This window comes from Pseudophryne corroboree, unplaced genomic scaffold (assembly GCF_028390025.1).
Source record: "Pseudophryne corroboree isolate aPseCor3 unplaced genomic scaffold, aPseCor3.hap2 scaffold_798, whole genome shotgun sequence".
NCBI classification, from domain to species: domain Eukaryota; kingdom Metazoa; phylum Chordata; class Amphibia; order Anura; family Myobatrachidae; genus Pseudophryne; species Pseudophryne corroboree.
In genome coordinates, this window is record NW_026970377.1 from 167,937 (window position 1) to 187,543 (window position 19,607).

The 19,607-nt window shown below is 39.7% G+C and overlaps 2 non-coding genes and 1 pseudogene across 2 annotated transcripts; 2 read left to right on the forward strand and 1 right to left on the reverse strand.

Moving 5' to 3' along the window:
* Nucleotides 1-9,092: 9,092 nt before the first annotated feature.
* Nucleotides 9,093-9,166, reverse strand: TRNAN-AUU (transfer RNA asparagine (anticodon AUU)). Its single transcript has one exon. It is a non-coding gene; the product is annotated as a tRNA-Asn (tRNA).
* Nucleotides 9,167-17,980: 8,814 nt separating this feature from the next.
* LOC135041317 (U1 spliceosomal RNA) lies at nt 17,981-18,144 on the forward strand. The gene has a single exon (XR_010235014.1). It is a non-coding gene; the product is annotated as a U1 spliceosomal RNA (small nuclear RNA).
* A 152-nt stretch (nt 18,145-18,296) lies between these two features.
* On the forward strand, nt 18,297-18,438 carry LOC135041340 (U1 spliceosomal RNA; annotated as a pseudogene).
* Nucleotides 18,439-19,607: the final 1,169 nt, after the last annotated feature.

Consider the following 19,607-nt stretch of genomic DNA (forward strand, 5'->3'; position numbering starts at 1 on the left):
ATGTGCAGCAGAGTACAGCAATGGAAGCATGCTGGGCCCATAACCCAGAGGTAGGCAGATTGAAACTATCCTCTGCTATATGCATTTTTTTGTTTGTTAATTAAAGTAATCCAAAACTGGGATTGATATTTTGGCTCTTTTATTTTTACTTAAAGTACAATAACTTTTACCATTTTAATTTGTTTTAATAGTATATTGACAGTATTGTTTTCTTTCAAAAATCCACTTAATTTTCTTTACCCTATTATTAAAATGGTAATTGACAAAAACAAACTACATTGTCACCAGAAGAGCAATACAAAATGTACAAGTGATATATTAAAATCATCTTTCCAGCTTGAATTTCAATGATGCATTGGGGCAACGATTTTGTGAGAAACATCTTCACCCTTAAATAAAGATTTTCTTAATTCCTTACCTGTGTGCTAATTAGATATCACCTTGTTTTCACATTAAACAGACTTCCACATGAGAAAGCAGCAAGGATGCAGTGGCGTTAATGTTTCCTGGTGTCAACCTGTATTATTTCAGTAGACATTGAAATGAGGATGCATCTTGCTGCCTTTCCAATGAAGCAAGTTTAATTTAGTAATAGGTGAAAAACCATCCTTACAAAGGTGTTAATCAGAGACTTGGCTTTGTGGACACTTTTCAGAGAACAAATTTGTTAGCATAAAAATAAAGCCAGAAAATAAAGAGCTGTTTAATCACTCAATTGGATTTTTCTGCCAGCATATTTTTTTTCTCTGCAACCCACTGCTAAATTGTGCTTCCTAGCTGTTTTTATAAAATCACTGAATCAAATCTAACTCTGATTACATCAGAGAAGGCCAGGTACCCTACACCATAACAGGGGGTTTGAAATTTTGACTTGTCTACTTAAAGATCACCAAAATCTGATAACAAGGTCAATTAGGTCTCTGGGTGGGATTGAACCACCAACTTTTTGGTTAGTAGCCGTACATACTAACTGATTGCGCCACAGAGACACTTTCTGAAAGTACATACTGACAAATGCTAATAAGCATTCATCTAAAACGTTTCCTAGAAAAACTTAAAAAAGTCAATAATCTAGAGAGTTTTTGTAAGATGTTTCTTCTATCAACCAACGAAGAAACACATTGGTACTTTCCCATGATGAGTGAGTGCTTCAGGATCTCTTGCACTTATATGTGCAGCAGAGTACAGCAAAGGAAGCATGCTGGGCCCATAACCCAGAGGTAGGCAGATTGAAACTATCCTCTGCTATATGCATTTTTTTGTTTGTTAATTAAAGTAATCCAAAACTGGGATTGATATTTTGGCTCTTTTATTTTTACTTAAAGTACAATAACTTTTACCATTTTAATTTGTTTTAATAGTATATTGACAGTATTGTTTTCTTTCAAAAATCCACTTAATTTTCTTTACCCTATTATTAAAATGGTAATTGACAAAAACAAACTACATTGTCACCAGAAGAGCAATACAAAATGTACAAGTGATATATTAAAATCATATTTCCAGCTTGAATTTCAATGATGCATTGGGGCAACGATTTTGTGAGAAACATCTTCACCCTTAAATAAAGATTTTCTTAATTCCTTACCTGTGTGCTAATTAGATATCACCTTGTTTTCATATTAAACAGACTTCCACATGAGAAAGCAGCAAGGATGCAGTGGCGTTAATGTTTCCTGGTGTCAACTTGTATTATTTCAGTAGACATTGAAATGAGGATGCATCTTGCTGCCTTTCCAATGAAGCAAGTTTAATTTAGTAATAGGTGAAAAACCATCCTTACAAAGGTGTTAATCAGAGACTTGGCTTTGTGGACACTTTTCAGAGAACAAATTTGTTAGCATAAAAATAAAGCCAGAAAATGAAGAGCTGTTTAATCACTCAATTGGATTTTTCTGCCAGCATATTTTTTTTCTCTGCAACCCACTGCTAAATTGTGCTTCCTAGCTGTTTTTATAAAATCACTGAATCAAATCTAACTCTGATTACATCAGAGAAGGCCAGGTACCCTACACCATAACAGGGGGTTTGAAATTTTGACTTGTCTACTTAAAGATCACCAAAATCTGATAACAAGGTCAATTACGTCCCTGGGTGGGATTGAACCACCAACCTTTTGGTTAATAGCCGTACATACTAACTGATTGCGCCACAGAGACACTTTGCAAAAGTCCATACTGACAAAGGCTAATAAGCATTCATCTAAAACATTTCCTAGAAAAACTTTAAAAAGTCAATAATCTGGAGAGTTTTTGTAAGATGTTTCTTCCATCAACCAACGAAGAAACACATTGGTACTTTCCCATGATGAGTGAGTGCTTCAGGATCTCTTGCACTTACATGTGCAGCAGAGTACTGCAATGGAAGCATGCTGGGCCCATAACCCAGAGGTAGGCAGATTGAAACTATCCTCTGCTATATGCATTTTTTTCTGTTAATTAAAGAAATCCAAAACTGGGATTGATATTTTGTCTCTTTTATTTTTACTTAAAGTACAATAACTTTTACCATTTTAATTTGTTTTAATAGTATATTGACAGTATTGTTTTCTTTCAAAAATCCACTTCATTTTCTTTACCCTATTATTAAAATGGTAATTGACAAAAACAAACTACATTGTCACCAGAAGAGCAATACAAAATGTACAAGTGATATATTAAAATCATCTTTCCAGCTTGAATTTCAATGATGCATTGGGTCAACAATTTTGTGAGAAACATCTTCACCCTTAAATAAAGATTTTCTTAATTCCTTACCTGTGTGCTAATTAGATATCACATTGTTTTCACATTAAACAGACTTCCACATGAGAAAGCAGCAAGGATGCAGTGGCGTTAATGTTTCCTGGTGTCAACTTGTATTATTTCAGTAGACATTGAAATGAGGAAGCATCTTGCTGCCTTTCCAATGAAGCAAGTTTAATTTAGTAATAGGTGATAAACCATCCTTACAAAGGTGTTAATCAGAGACTTGGCTTTGTGGACACTTTTCAGAGAACAAATTTGTTAGCATAAAAATAAAGCCAGACAATGAAGAGCTGTTTAATCACTCAATTGGATTTTTCTGCCAGCATATTTTTTTTCTCTGCAACCCACTGCTAAATTGTGCTTCCTAGCTGTTTTTATAAAATCACTGAATCAAATCTAACTCTGATTACATCAGAGAAGGCCAGGTACCCTACACCATAATAGGGGGTTTGAAATTTTGACTTGTCTACTTAAAGATCACCAAAATTTGATAACAAGGTCAATTAGGTCCCTGGGTGGGATTGAACCACCAACCTTTTAGTTAATAGCCGTACATACTAACTGATTGCGCCACAGAGACACTTTACAAAAATAAATACTGACAAAGGCTAATAAGCATTCATCTAAAACGTTTCCTAGAAAAACTATAAAAAGTCAATAATCTGGAGAGTTTTTGTAAGATGTTTCTTCCATCAACCAACGAAGAAACACATTGGTACTTTCCCATGATGAGTGAGTGCTTCAGGATCTCTTGCACTTACATGTGCAGCAGAGTACAGCAATGGAAGCATGCTGGGCCCATAACCCAGAGGTAGGCAGATTGAAACTATCCTCTGCTATATGCATTTTTTTTTGTTAATTAAAGTAATTCAAAACTGGGATTGATATTTTGGCTCTTTTATTTTTACTTAAAGTACAATAACTTTTACAATTTTAATTTGTTTTAATAGTATATTGACAGTATTGTTTTCTTTCAAAAATCCACTTCATTTTCTTTACCCTATTATTAAAATGGTAATTGACAAAAACAAACTACATTGTCACAAGAAGAGCAATACAAAATGTACAAGTGATATATTAAAATCATCTTTCCAGCTTGAATTTCAATGATGCATTGGGGCAACGATTTTGTGAGAAACATCTTCACCCTTAAATAAAGATTTTCTTAATTCCTTACCTGTGTGCTAATTAGATATCACCTTGTTTTCACATTAAACAGACTTCCACATGAGAAAGCAGCAAGGATGCAGTGGCGTTAATGTTTCCTGGTGTCAACTTGTATTATTTCAGTAGACATTGAAATGAGGATGCATCTTGCTGCCTTTCCAATGAAGCAAGTTTAATTTAGTAATAGGTGAAAAACCATCCTTACAAAGGTGTTAATCAGAGACTTGGCTTTGTGGACACTTTTCAGAGAACAAATTTGTTAGCATAAAAATAAAGCCAGAAAATGAAGAGCTGTTTAATCACTCAATTGGATTTTTCTGCCAGCATATTTTTTTTCTCTGCAACCCACTGCTAAATTGTGCTTCCTAGCTGTTTTTTATAAAATCACTGAATCAAATCTAACTCTGATTACATCAGAGAAGGCCAGGTACCCTACACCATAAGAGGGGGCTTGAAATTTTGACTTGTCTACTTAAATATTACCAAAATCTGATCACAAGGTCAATTACGTCCCTGGGTAGGATTTAACCACCAACCTTTTGGTTAATAGCCGTACACACTAACCAATTGCGCCACAGAGACACTTTGCAAAAAGTACATACTGACAAAGGCTAATAAGCATTCATCTAGAACGTTTCCTAGAAAAACTTTAAAAAGTCAATAATCTGGAGAGTTTTTGTAAAATGTTTCTTCCATCAACCAACGAAGAAACACATTGGTACTTTCCCATGATGAGTGAGTGCTTCAGGATCTCTTGCACTTACATGTGCAGCAGAGTACAGCAACGGAAGCATGCTGGGCCCATAACCCAGAGGTAGGCAGATTGAAACTATCCTCTGCTATATGCAATTTTTTTTTGTCAATTAAAGTAATTCAAAACTGGGATTGATATTTTGGCTCTTTTATTTTTACTTAAAGTACAATAACTTTTACCATTTTAATTTGTTTTAATAGTATATTGACAGTATTGTTTTCTTTCAAAAATCCACTTAATTTTCTTTACCCTATTATTAAAATGGTAATTGACAAAAACAAACTACATTGTCACCAGAAGAGCAATACAAAATGTACAAGTGATATATTAAAATCATCTTTCCAGCTTGAATTTCAATGATGCATTGGGGCAACGATTTTGTGAGAAACATCTTCACCCTTAAATAAAGATTTTCTTAATTCCTTACCTGTGTGCTAATTAGATATCACCTTGTTTTCGCATTAAACAGACTTCAACATGAGAAAGCAGCAAGGATGCAGTGGAGTTAATGTTTCCTGGTGTCAACCTGTATTATTTCAGTAGACATTGAAATGAGGATGCATCTTGCTGCCTTTCCAATGAAACAAGTTTAATTTAGTAATAGGTGAAAAACCATCCTTACAAAGGTGTTAATCAGAGACTTGGCTTTGTGGACACTTTTCAGAGAACAAATTTGTTAGCATAAAAATAAAGCCAGAAAATGAAGAGCTGTTTAATCACTCAATTGGATTTTTCTGCCAGCATATTTTTTTTCTCTGCAACCCACTGATAAATTGTGCTTCCTAGCTGTTTTTATAAAATCACTGAATCAAATCTAACTCTGATTACATCAGGGAAGGCCAGATACCCACACCATAACAGGGGGTTTGAAATTTTGACTTGTCGACTTAAATATCACCAAAATCTGATCACAAGGTCAATTACGTCCCTGGGTGGGATTGAACCACCAACCTTTTGGTTAATAGCCGAACACACTAACCGATTGCGCCACAGAGACACTTTGCAAAAAGTACATACTGACAAAGGCTAATAAGCATTCATCTAGAACGTTTCCTAGAAAAACTTAAAAAAGTCAATAATCTGGAGAGTTTTTGTAAGATGTTTCTTCCATCAACCAACGAAGAAACACATTGGTACTTTCCCATGATGAGTGAGTGCTTCAGGATCTCTTGCACTTACATGTGCAGCAGAGTACTGCAATGGAAGCATGCTGGGCCGATAACCCAGAGGTAGGCAGATAGAAACTATCCTCTGCTATATGCATTTTTTTTTAATTAAAGTAATCCAAAATTGGGATTGATATTTTAGCTCTTTTATTTTTACTTAAAGTACAATAACTTTTACCATTTTAATTTGTTTAATAGTATATTGACAGTATTGTTTTCTTTCAAAAATCCACTTAATTTTCTTTACCCTATTATTAAAATGGTAATTGACAAAAACAAACTACATTGTCACCAGAAGAGCAATACAAAATGTACAAGTGATATATTAAAATCATCTTTCCAGGTTGAATTTCAATGATGCATTGGGGCAACGATTTTGTGAGAAACATCTTCACCCTTAAATAAAGATTTTCTTAATTCCTTACCTGTGTGCTAATTAGATATCACCTTGTTTTCACATTAAACAGACTTCCACATGAGAAAGCAGCAAGGATGCAGTGGCGTTAATGTTTCCTGGTGTCAACCTGTATTATTTCAGTAGACATTGAAATGAGGATGCATCTTGCTGCCTTTCCAATGAAGCAAGTTTAATTTAGTAATAGGTGAAAAACCATCCTTACAAAGGTGTTAATCAGAGACTTGGCTTTGTGGACACTTTTCAGAGAACAAATTTGTTAGCATAAAAATAAAGCCAGAAAATGAAGAGCTGTTTAATCACTCAATTGGATTTTTCTGCCAGCATATTTTTTTTCTCTGCAACCCACTGCTAAATTGTGCTTCCTAGCTGTTTTTATAAAATCACTGAATCAGATCTAACTCTGATTACATCAGGGAAGGCCAGCTACCCACACCATAACAGGGGGTTTGAAATTTTGACTTGTCGATTTAAATATCACCAAAATCTGATCACAAGGTCAATTACGTCCCTGGGTGGGATTGAACCACCAACCTTTTGGTTAATAGCCGAACACACTAACCGATTGCGCCACAGATACACTTTGCAAAAAGTACGTACTGACAAAGGCTAATAAGCATTCATCTAGAACGTTTCCTAGAAAAACTTTAAAAAGTCAATAATCTGGAGAGTTTTTGTAAGATGTTTCTTCCATCAACCAACGAAGAAACACATTGGTACTTTCCCATGATGAGTGAGTGCTTCAGGATCTCTTGCACTTACATGTGCAGCAGAGTACTGCAATGGAAGCATGCTGGGCCCATAACCCAGAGGTAGGTAGATTGAAACTATCCTTTGCTATATGCATTTTTTTTGTTAATTAAAGTAATCCAAAACTGGGATTGATATTTTTGCTCTTTTATTTTTACTTAAAGTACAATAACTTTTACAATTTTAATTTGTTTTAATAGTATATTGACAGTATTGTTTTATTTCAAAAATCCACTTAATTTTCTTTACCCTATTATTAAAATGGTAATTGACAAAAACAAACTACATTGTCACCAGAAGAGCAATACAAAATGTACAAGTGATATATTAAAATCATCTTTCCAGGTTGAATTTCAATGATGCATTGGGGCAACGATTTTGTGAGAAACATCTTCACCCTTAAATAAAGATTTTCTTAATTCCTTACCTGTGTGCTAATTAGATATCACCTTGTTTTCACATTAAACAGACTTCCACATGAGAAAGCAGCAAGGATGCAGTGGCGTTAATGTTTCCTGGTGTCAACCTGTATTATTTCAGTAGACATTGAAATGAGGATGCATCTTGCTGCCTTTCCAATGAAGCAAGTTTAATTTAGTAATAGGTGAAAAACCATCCTTACAAAGGTGTTAATCAGAGACTTGGCTTTGTGGACACTTTTCAGAGAACAAATTTGTTAGCATAAAAATAAAGCCAGAAAATGAAGAGCTGTTTAATCACTCAATTGGATTTTTCTGCCAGCATATTTTTTTTCTCTGCAACCCACTGCTAAATTGTGCTTCCTAGCTGTTTTTATAAAATCACTGAATCAAATCTAACTCTGATTACATCAGGGAAGGCAAGGTACCCACACCATAACAGGGGGTTTGAAATTTTGACTTGTCGACTTAAATATCACCAAAATCTGATCACAAGGTCAATTACGTCCCTTGGTGGGATTGAAACACCAACCTTTTGGTTAATAGCCGAACACACTAACCGATTGCGCCACAGAGACACTTTGCAAAAAGTACATACTGACAAAGGCTAATAAGCATTCATCTAGAACGTTTCCTAGAAAAACTTAAAAAAGTCAATAATCTGGAGAGTTTTTGTAAGATGTTTCTTCCATCAACCAACGAAGAAACACATTGGTACTTTCCCATGATGAGTGAGTGCTTCAGGATCTCTTGCACTTACATGTGCAGCAGAGTACTGCAATGGAAGCATGCTGGGCCGATAACCCAGAGGTAGGCAGATTGAAACTATCCTCTGCTATATGCATTTTTTTTTATTAAAGTAATCCAAAATTGGGATTGATATTTTAGCTCTTTTATTTTTACTTAAAGTACAATAACTTTTACCATTTTAATTTGTTTAATAGTATATTGACAGTATTGTTTTCTTTCAAAAATCCACTTAATTTTCTTTACCCTATTATTAAAATGGTAATTGACAAAAACAAACTACATTGTCACCAGAAGAGCAATACAAAATGTACAAGTGATATATTAAAATCATCTTTCCAGCTTGAATTTCAATGATGCATTGGGGCAACGATTTTGTGAGAAACATCTTCACCCTTAAATAAAGATTTTCTTAATTCCTTACCTGTGTGCTAATTAGATATCACCTTGTTTTCACATTAAACAGACTTCCACATGAGAAAGCAGCAAGGATGCAGTGGCGTTAATGTTTCCTGGTGTCAACCTGTATTATTTCAGTAGATATTGAAATGACGATGCATCTTGCTGCCTTTCCAATGAAGCAAGTTTAATTTAGTAATAGGTGAAAAACCATCCCTACAAAGGTGTTAATCAGATACTTTGCTTTGTGGACACTTTTCAGAGAACAAATTTGTTAGCTTAAAAATAAAGCCAGAAAATGAAGAGCTGTTTAATCACTCAATTGGATTTTTTTGCCAGCATATTTCTTTTTCTCTGCAACCCACTGCTAAATTGTGCTTCCTAGCTGTTTTTTTTTTATAAAATCACTTAATCAAATCTAACTCTGATTACATCAGAGAAGGCCAGGTACCCTACACCATAAGAGGGGGTTTGAAATTTTGACTTGTCTACTTAAAGATCACCAAAATCTGATAACAAGGTAAATTACGTCCCTGGGTGGGATTGAACCACCAACCTTTTGGTTAATAACCAAACACGCTAACTGATTGCGCCACAGAGACACTTTGCAAACGTATGTTCTGACAAACGCTAATAAGCATTCATGTAGAACGTTTCCTAGAAAAACTTTAAAAGTCAATAATCTGGAGAGTTTTTGTAAGATGTTTCTTCCATCAATCAACGAAGAAACACATTGGTACTTTCCCATGATGAGTGAGTGCTTCAGGATCTCTTGCACTTACATGTGCAGCAGAGTACTGCAATGAAAGCATTCTGGGCCCATAACCCAGAGGTAGGCAGATTGAAACTATCCTCTGCTATATGCATACTATATTATTGCATACTATGCAATAATGTTTCAATTTGCATTACCCAGCAGAATTAGCTTTGCATATATAGATATAGTGCAGCAGAATATATTGGTGGTTGTAGTCAATTGTAATTACCTGCAGGTGACAAGAAGAGAAGAAACGTAAATTCACAATCGACATCAGCTGAAGATAAATTGATACTGATTGAACGCTGCTGTTATGTGTCAATTTTATCACGCTTTGATAAAAATGCACGCTTAGATCAATAAATGCACAGCCAAATGGCTTTGCACAGCCTACACCATTGGACTTAAGTAGAAGACTATTACAAGTGAAACCAATAATTGAAATCTGTAACCACACCCCACCCCCTCAAATGCCAGGCAATAAATTACCTTAAAAACAACAACCAGGCATTCCACAAAGATTAAACTGGGTCTATATCATTCAAAACTTTAAAAAAGTACTTCAAAATCACATACTATGCAATAATGTTTCAATTTGCATTACCCAGCAGAATTAGCATTGCATATATAGATATAGTGCAGCAGAATATAATGGTGGTTGTAGTCAATTGTAATTACTCAGCAGAATTAGCTTTGCATATATAGATATAGTGCAGCAGAATATATTGGTGGTTGTAGTCAATTGTAATTACCCAGCAGAATTAGCTTGCATATATAGATATAGTGCAGCAGAATATATTGGTGGTTGTATTCAATTGTAATTACCCAGCAGAATTAGCTTTGCATATATATAGTGCAGCAGAATATATTGGTGGTTGTAGTCAATTGTAATTACCCAGCAGCAGCTCTACTGCACTCAACATCACCAGTGCTCACAATATATATAATGCTATATACTATGCCATAGTGGTGCTTACTATATAACACCTCCTACTGCGTTCCCCCTGGCAATGAGCATGACACCCAGAGAGTGAAACCCCTGGCAATGAGCATGACACCCAGCACGTGAAACTCTTGGCGTTGAGCAGTTTTTGTAAAAGTAATTAGAAGCTTTACTGTAGGGCATAGTGTATCACAGATATTGTGGTGAGTGACATAATATGTTCCAAAGGGCATTAATGTGTGGGGCTTAACATGGTGGAAATGACTGTACTTTTTTCCCTGTGGTGGCCGAGGTCTGTTGGTGCAGGGTCAAGAACTGGGGTGTAAGGTAGTCTTTGCCTGAAAGGCTACGCCCATTTTATGGAGACCATACCCATTTTTGCGAGGTCACGCCCCCCCATCCCGTCCGGAGCGCTCATGCAAATATAGTTTTTTTTATATATATATATGGGGGAGGGGCACAATTTTTAATGCCAATGGTGGCGGGGGGCACGCATTTTTAAATCTCGCATTTGAAGCCAAATTGTTTAGAAACACCCCTGCAAGAAAATATCTGCAAATCCAATGTTACCATAAGTGTGGCATATACCTGCGCTTGCTCGCGGGGTGAGAACATCTCCCTAATTTAATTCAGCGATATGAATAGAGGTTGTGCAGCAGCCACAGAAAGGGTTAATCTCTGCAGCTTGTCACTAAATTACATTGTTGCAATTTTAGCTGGGAGCTGCAATAATTACTCTAATACATAACACAACCAACACTTCTATATTCACACAATATACTGCATGGTGAATATAGAAGTGGTGCTTGCTAAACAGCACCTCCTACTGCATTCCACATCACCGCTGGTCACACTCATATCAGGCCCATAATGCTGTATACTATGCCATAGTGGTGCTTACTATATAACACCAGGTGCTGTGCAGTGGTCAAAACACACTAACTGGTCCCATGCTGTTGTTGAACTAAAGGCCTATACACACGATGAGATTCGGTCTATGCTAATAGGTTTAAAAAGGTTACATAAAAGCTACTTTGGGGTATATGCAATTCACGGCGAATCGCGGCAAATTATGGCCGTTTTTAAATTCGACACAATTCGACATGTGAATTCCGGCAGGTGGCTGCCGGAATTCACCATATTCAATGAAAAACGGATTCGACAGTCCCGCGGGCGAAAAACGGCCAATTTGCCGTATTTTGCCGCGAATTAAAAAAACGGGAAAAAACGGGAAAAACACGAAAAAAAAAATGGCGTGGGGTCCCCCCTCCAAAGCATAACCAGCCTCGGGCTCTTCGAGCTGGTCCTCGTTCCAAAAATGCGGGGGGAAAATTGGGCAGGGATCCCCCGTATTTTTAAAACCAGCACCGGGCTCTGCGCCTGGTGCTGGTGCAAAAAATACGGGGGACAAAAAGAGTAGGGGTCCCCCGTATTTTTTACACCAGCATCGGGCTCCACTAGCTGGACAGATAATGCCACAGCCGGGGGTCACTTTTATGCAGTGCCCTGCGGCCGTGGCATTAAATATCCAACTAGTCACCCCTGGCCGGGGTACCCTGGGGGAGTGGGGACCCCTTCAATCAAGGGGTCCCCAGCCACCCAAGGGCAAGGGGTGAAGCCCGAGGCTGTCCCCCCCATCCAATGGCTGCGGATGGGAGGCTGATAGCCTAGAGTAAAATGACAAGAATATTGTTTTTTCCAGAAGAACTACAAGTCCCAGCAAGCCTCCCCCGCATACTGGTACTTGGAGAACCACAAGTACCAGCATGCGGGAGAAAAACGGGCCCGCTGGTACCTGTAGTTCTACTGGGAAAAAAATACCCAAATAAAAACAGGACACAGACACCGTGACAGTAAAACTTTATTACACACTGCCGACACATTCATACTTACCTATGTTGACACGCCGACTGCCACGGTCTCCGACGATCCGAGGGTACCTGTGAAAAAAATTATACTCACCTTCCAGCGTCCAGAGGTACATCCACGTCCAGAGATACATCCACGTACTTGGCAAAAAAAGAAAACGGACACACGGACCACCGGACTGAAAGGGGTCCCATGCTGACACATGAGACCCCTTACCCCGAATGCCGGGACACCACGTGACTCCTGTCACTGAAGTCCCTTCAGCCAATCAGGAAGCGCTACTTCCGTGGCGCTCACCTGATTGGCTGTGCGCTGTCTGTGCTGTGACAGCGCATCGCACAGCTCCGTCCATTATATTCAATGGTGGGAACTTAGCGGCTAGCGGTGAGGTCACCCGCCGGTCAGCGGCTGACCGCGGGTAACCCCACCGCTGACGGCAAAGTTCCCACCATTGAAACTAATGGACCGAGCTGTGCGATGCGCTGTCACAGCACAGACAGCGCACAGCCAATCAGGTGAGCGCCACAGAAGTAGCGCTTCCTGATTGGCTGAAGGGACTTCAGTGACAGGAGTCACGTGGTGTCCCGGCATTCGGGGTAAGGGGTCTCATGTGTCAGCATGGGACCCCTTTCAGTCCGGTGGTCCGTGTGTCCATTTTCTTTTTTTGCCAAGTACGTGGATTTATCTCTGGACCCTGGCTGAGGTGAGTATATTGAACTTTTCTTTTCAGGTATCCGTGGATTCTACATGGAGAAGAGGACCGATGTCGGCGTGTGAACATAGGTAAGTATGTGTGTGTCGGCAGTGTGTAATAAAGTTTTACTGTCACGGTGCCTGTGTCCTGTTTTTATTTGGGTATTTTTTTCCCAGTAGTACTACAGGTACCAGCGGGCCCGTTTTTCTCCCGCATGCTGGTACTTGTGGTTCTCCAAGTACCAGCTTGCGGGGGAGGCTTGCTGGGACTTGTAGTACTACTGGAAAAAACAATATTCTTGTCATTTTACTCAAGGCTATCAGCCTCCCATCCGCAGCCCTTGGATGGGGGGGACAGCCTCGGGCTTCACCCCTGGCCCTTGGGTGGCTGGGGGGGGGACCCCTTGATTGAAGGGGTCCCCACTCCCCCAGGGTACCCCGGCCAAGGGTGACTAGTTGGATATTTAATGCCACGGCCGCAGGGCACTGTATAAAAGTGACCCCCGGCTGTGGCATTATCTGTCCAGCTAGTGGAGCCCGATGCTGGTGTAAAAAATACGGGGGACCCCTGCTCGTTTTGTCCCCCGTATTTTTTGCACCAGCACCAGGCGCAGAGCCCGGTGCTGGTTTTAAAAATACGGGGGATCCCTGCCCAATTTTTCCCCGCATTTTTAGAACCAGGACCAGCTCGAAGAGCCCGAGGCTGGTTATGCTTTGGAGGGGGGACCCCACGCCATTTTTTTTTTAAATTTTCCCGTTCCAGCACTAAAAAATAAATAAATAAATAATATTTTAAAAAATATATAAATAATACTTGTGCCTCCAAAAAAAAAAAAAAAAAAAAAGTACCTAATCCCTTCTAATATAAATAGATATGCTATTCCCACAAAAAAAAAACACACAAAAAAAACATGTTTAAATTTTTTTTTATTGTTTTCACCCTCCAAAGTGTGACGGATTGAAAATGACGAATTTACTGTCTAAAAGCACTGCTGTCGAATTTCCAAACTTGAATTGAATATGCTTTTGTAGAATTGCAGCACTTGTATCATTGCAGAAAAGTCGAATTTGCAAAAAGTCGAATTTCAAAAAGTCGAATTTTGAAAGTCCGTTTTTTTGACGGAAAGCACTGAATTGCATTGACGATTTTTTTTTTTTTGGGGGAAAATGACCCGAAATTCGACAATTTCGGGAATTCGACCACAATTGCATATACCCCTTTATGTATTTATTAATTAAAGTTTTTAAGTTGTATTTTACAACCATACAATGATATGATATATAATGTATCGTATAATCATTACATAATGTTGATGGCATTGAATAGTCTCTTCCTTGACTAGTGGCAGCAGCTTCAGCACTAGGTGGAAGTGGATCTTGAGCTTTCCCTATTTTACCCTCCACCTTTTTGTTCTCCATTTTTTAATGTGTGGAATTATATGCCAGTAATATATCTGGAATTAGACGGTGGTAATGTCTGGAATTAGATACCACTAGATAGATACCAGATATCACTGTGACTGGAATGATGACATATGCACAGTGACAGGACACTACCACAGCACCCTACAGCAGCCATATGCGGCACAAGACACTGGAGTATTAGTAATGTACTGTAGTATACTGAGCACCACAAGACAATGAGCAGTGATACGGAGCACTGATGAGATTACTAGAACTGACACTGAGCAGCCAGATGCAGCACTGGACTATTAGTAATGTTCTGTAGTATACTGAGCACCACAATGCAGCACAAGACAATGAGCAGTGATACTGAGCACTGATGAGGATACTAGAACTGACACTGAGCAGCAAGATGCAGCACTGGACTATTAGTAATGTACTCTAGTATACTGAGCACCACAATGCAGCACAAGACAATGAGCAGTGATACTGAGCACTGATGAGGATACTACTGAGAACTGACACTGAGCAGGAGAGACACACTACAATTTCATCTTGCGCCTCTTTTTTTATTTATCTTTGCATCATGTGCTGTTTGGGGCTATTTTTTTAAGTACCATCCTGTCTGACACTGCAGTGCCACTCCTAGATGGGCCAGGTGTTTGTGCTGCCCAATTGGGTCGCTTAGCTTAGTCATCCAGGGACCTTGGTGCAAATTTTAGGACTAAAAATAATATTGGGAGGTGTGAGGTGTTCAGAATAGACTGGAAAGGAGTAGAAATTATGGTTATTGAGCTTAATACTATAGGATCAAAATTACCCCCAAATTCTATGATTTTAGCTGTTTGAGGGTTTAAAAAAAAATCACCCGAATACAAAACCCAAAAGGTGGTTTTGCCAAAACGCGTCCGTATCCAAAACACAACTGCGGATCCGAATCCAAAACCAAAACATGAAACACGAAAAATGCCCGCTGCACATCTCTAGTTAGGGGAGAAGCATGTAGCCTTGTAGACTATGCACAGCTATATCTAGAAAAATATACGATCTAATCTTTAACCAACCAATGCAAGAAAGTATTTAATGTGAAAATACGAAACACTAGACTAATTGGAGGTGCGCCCTAAAGCAAATTACAATGTTAGGATTAGGGGGTTCGGAAAGACCTCTAGTGTATACACTACTATATACATTTTAAGAAAGAAAGGTACAAATTACATATTCACATTGCATCTATGGGCTGGATTCAAATGTCCCTTTCCTCCCTCAATCGTGCCCGTCAGCAGCTATTCTAATGTTGCTGCCAACCGGTGCGACATGTTTATTTCAGCTCGCTACCCCCAGGGGAAACAAGCTGAAATGTGTGCAAAGAGACCCATTTGGGCAACCAAACGGTGTCTTTTCACGATCGCGCCCATTACTTTATTCAGGTTTAGGTGCTTTGTGCACCTAAACCAGAGTGTAATGGGCGCAATAATTGAGGGCATTTGAATTTCCCTTATATGTGTGTGTGTGTGATATACACACAGACACACATACTATGGCCCTCATTCCGAGTTGATCGCTCAGTATTTTTCTTCGCATCGCAGTGAAAATCCGCTTAGTACGCATGCGCAATGTTCGCACTGCGACTGCGCCAAGTAACTTTACTATGAAGAAAGTATTTTTACTCACGGCTTTTTCTTCGCTCCGGCGATCGTAATGTGATTGACAGGAAATGGGTGTTACTGGGCGGAAACACGGCGTTTCAGGGGCGTGTGGCTGAAAACGCTACCGTTTCCGGAAAAAACGCAGGAGTGGCCGGAGAAACGGTGGGAGTGCCTGGCCGAACGCTGGGTGTGTTTGTGACGTCAACCAGGAACGACAAGCACTGAACTGATCGCACAGGCAGAGTAAGTCTGGAGCTACTCTGAAACTGCTAAGTAGTTAGTAATCGCAATATTGCGAATACATCGGTCGCAATTTTAAGAAGCTAAGATTCACTCCCAGTAGGCGGCGGCTTAGCGTGTGTAACTCTGCTAAATTCGCCTTGCGACCGATCAACTCGGAATGAGGGCCTATATTTCTTTATATAATGGACACCTCAGTTTCTATTCATTCATGTCCTGCCCCCTACTCTGTCAGACCCCTTCCCCTCTACTTTTCTGACCCCAAACGCCACTCATTCTTGTTGAGTGCTGGTGGGCCCATTCAGAATTTTGCTATGGGGACCACAAAGGTCTAGTTACGTCACTGGGCAGGGTTATAGAGGAGGCGGTGCAAGGCATCCTGGGAACAGTCAAAGCTTTAGCCTGTTGGTGCCTTGGATCAAGATCCAACTCTACACCCCTATGTTAGTGTAGTGCCTTTTGGGGTTAAGGTTTTACAGAAAGTTACAGGTTTTTTTAATTTAGTAAAATATGCCCCATTTTAAAGATAGGGCATTTAAATTTGTTGCACCTGTGCAGTACATAGCAGCCTGCAGGGCATGTACAGTGGCTTCATTTGGGTGCACATACATTGCCGGCTCCTGGTCGCAAACTGAAATTATTGTGTGTAAGTGTAATTAGCTGTGTTTGTCATACAGGGGGGTGGGGGAGGTTTGTGGTTGGTGGGGGGCACGCTGTGTGATTATTATCCTGCATCTATACATACATGCGCTGACACCTGGACATACACTGATGTACCCACACCTAATATCCATACATACACACCCTGACACCTGGACATACACTAACATTCCCACACCTGCATCTATACATACACACGCTGACACCTGGACATACACCAACATACAAGCACCTGCATCTATATATACACGCGCTGACAAATGGACATACACCGACGTACCCACACTTGCATCTATACATACATGCACTGACATCTGGACATACAAGCACCTGCATCTATACATACACGCGCTGACATCTGAACCTACACTGACGTTCCCACACCTGCATCTATACATACACATTCTGACACCTGGACATACACAGACGTACCCACACCTGCATCTATACATACACGCGTTGACACCTGGACGCACACCGACGTACACACACCTACATCTATATATGCATGGATGCAAATGTGGGTACGTTGTAGCATACCGCTGTGTTTCACCAACCATCACAGCGCTCTCCCCCTATTTTCTTTCATTACTCACGTGAGTTACATATGAACTTTAACTGCAGTAAATAAGAGGCGTTGGTTACAACTGTTGCTGTTCATCCACAAGAAGGAATTTAATGTATCAATTACAATTGGAAAGTAACGATTTAATTACAACAGCTGTATCCAGGAGGATTTTTTGGACACTTTAATAGACATTCCGTTGTCATCAAGGGCAATATGAAATAGATACTGATTACATTTAGATATGGATAGTGGTGCCTATATATGTTGACTCCATTGTATTTTGTTGAATGTGGGTTTCTTCTGTCTATATATATTTTTTTTTAAATAAAGAGCTTGTATATTCTATTTTTTGCGCTCCCTTGATAACAAGTGTGATTATCTTTAAAATTTGGTTTATTATTGGTAGAACAGTACTAACTATGGGAGCAGCATTTTATAATATATGGTAAAAATTAATAGATGTATAAAGATTAAATAAGCAACAAATTGGTGAAATAGATAAGTTTTGATAGGAGCGCTGGGTTCTATATATATATATATATATTGACATTTGGTTATATATATGTATAGACTTTATAAATTCTTGACAGAGATGTGCCTGAGCAGCAGCCCTCCCCAGCCCTATCTCAAATCATACTTATTTTGCATAGGAGATACCATGGTCATGAAGATTGTTCTCCCAGGGTGAGGTTCATTCATTGCATTCTGGGTATGCTGATCCCTGTGATTTCCCCAAATGTGGGAAACTGGACTGCATTATTTGTGGTAGTGAGGTACTGTGTTTGTGCTTTCCTCTGGTCAGCTCTGGTAAAAGTCAGATTTCTTTATCTCAGATCTTCCTCTAGCCTTGTTCTTCTTTCGAGAGTTCCCTTGTGCTGCCTCAGTTGGATCTCCTTCACTTGACAGGGGGGTGCCCGAGCAGCGACCCTCCCCAGCTCTAGCCCAACTCCTACTTACCTGCCAGGTGAGATACTATGATCATGAAGGTGCTTCTCCCAGGGCAAGGCTCACCCATTGCACTCTGGGTGTGCTGCTCCTGCGGTTTCCCCAAATGTTGGACACTTGACTGCATAATTTGTGTTTCCCCTGGTCGGCTCTCGTATAATATAGATCTCTTTGTCTCAGGTCTCTCTCCAGCCTAGTTTGCTGTCTGTTTCCACTTCTCTTTTCTTGAGCCACTCCCTTCTATGCCCTTGCTCACTATCCTGACTTCTCCAGTCTGCTTACTTTGTGCCTTCCAACGCACAATACAAACTACAGGTAGTGCTGCAGGGCCCACGCCCTTTTACTTGCCTTACAGAGCAGCTCTGGAGCTGTTACAGTGCCCAGCTGCTGCAAGAAATCAGCTTGAATGCTTCAGGGGCTGGGGCATAGCCAACATGAGCCCCACACCGAAGGAGGGTGGAGGTGTTTAATGTGAACTAGGGGTCATCCAAGCGCCGCAAAAGGCCGTAATGCCCTGCACGCCCCTTTTCTCTTTTCATATGCAGACGAGGGTTGACGCCAACTTTGACCCACTGCTTGGATGACATCACCATATGCAAATCCATCTGCTGCAGGCCTTCCCCCAGGAATGCTTGCACTAGTTGTTGCATTTGGTTTGTTGTTTGGGGGTGCTTCAGTATTAGGCAGCCTTCTGCCCTCCCATGTTCATCTGAAAATATGTGTTCTCCCTGCAGTTGTTGTCCCCAGATGAGAGTTTCCTTATGCTGCCTCAGTCGTTAACCGTGGCTGGATCTTATTGGCACTCGCGGTCGGGATATTCCTCCCTGCCGTGGGGTAGAGACCTCCTTTTGCTCGGTCTCAAATTGCTTTTTCCCCTTCACCGCTGTCTTTACATCAGACGTCCGCCGTGATGTAGCTCGTTCATGAATGGGCTTATATCTCAGCAATCAGAGTGTCTGGTAGTCACCTTCCTTACGCGTTTCTCCGCTGTTATCCAAGAGCGGTTTCGTCAGAGGATACATCAGCAGCCTAGCAGGCTCTTTTTAAAATGCACCGGACCAATAGCATTACTAATTAGTTGATTGGATATATACATGTACTAATTGGATGCATACATGTAATGACTCACATATGGAACAACTTTCTAATTGCAATTGCACATATAAAGGCATTTCATAATATAAAAATAAGCAACATGGTGATTAAAAATAATAATAAAATAAGCAACAAGGTGGTTTAAAAAATAACAGAAAATATATAATCTATATACAGATTAACCTCTAATCTTTCAATCAATACCTCATCTCTATAATCA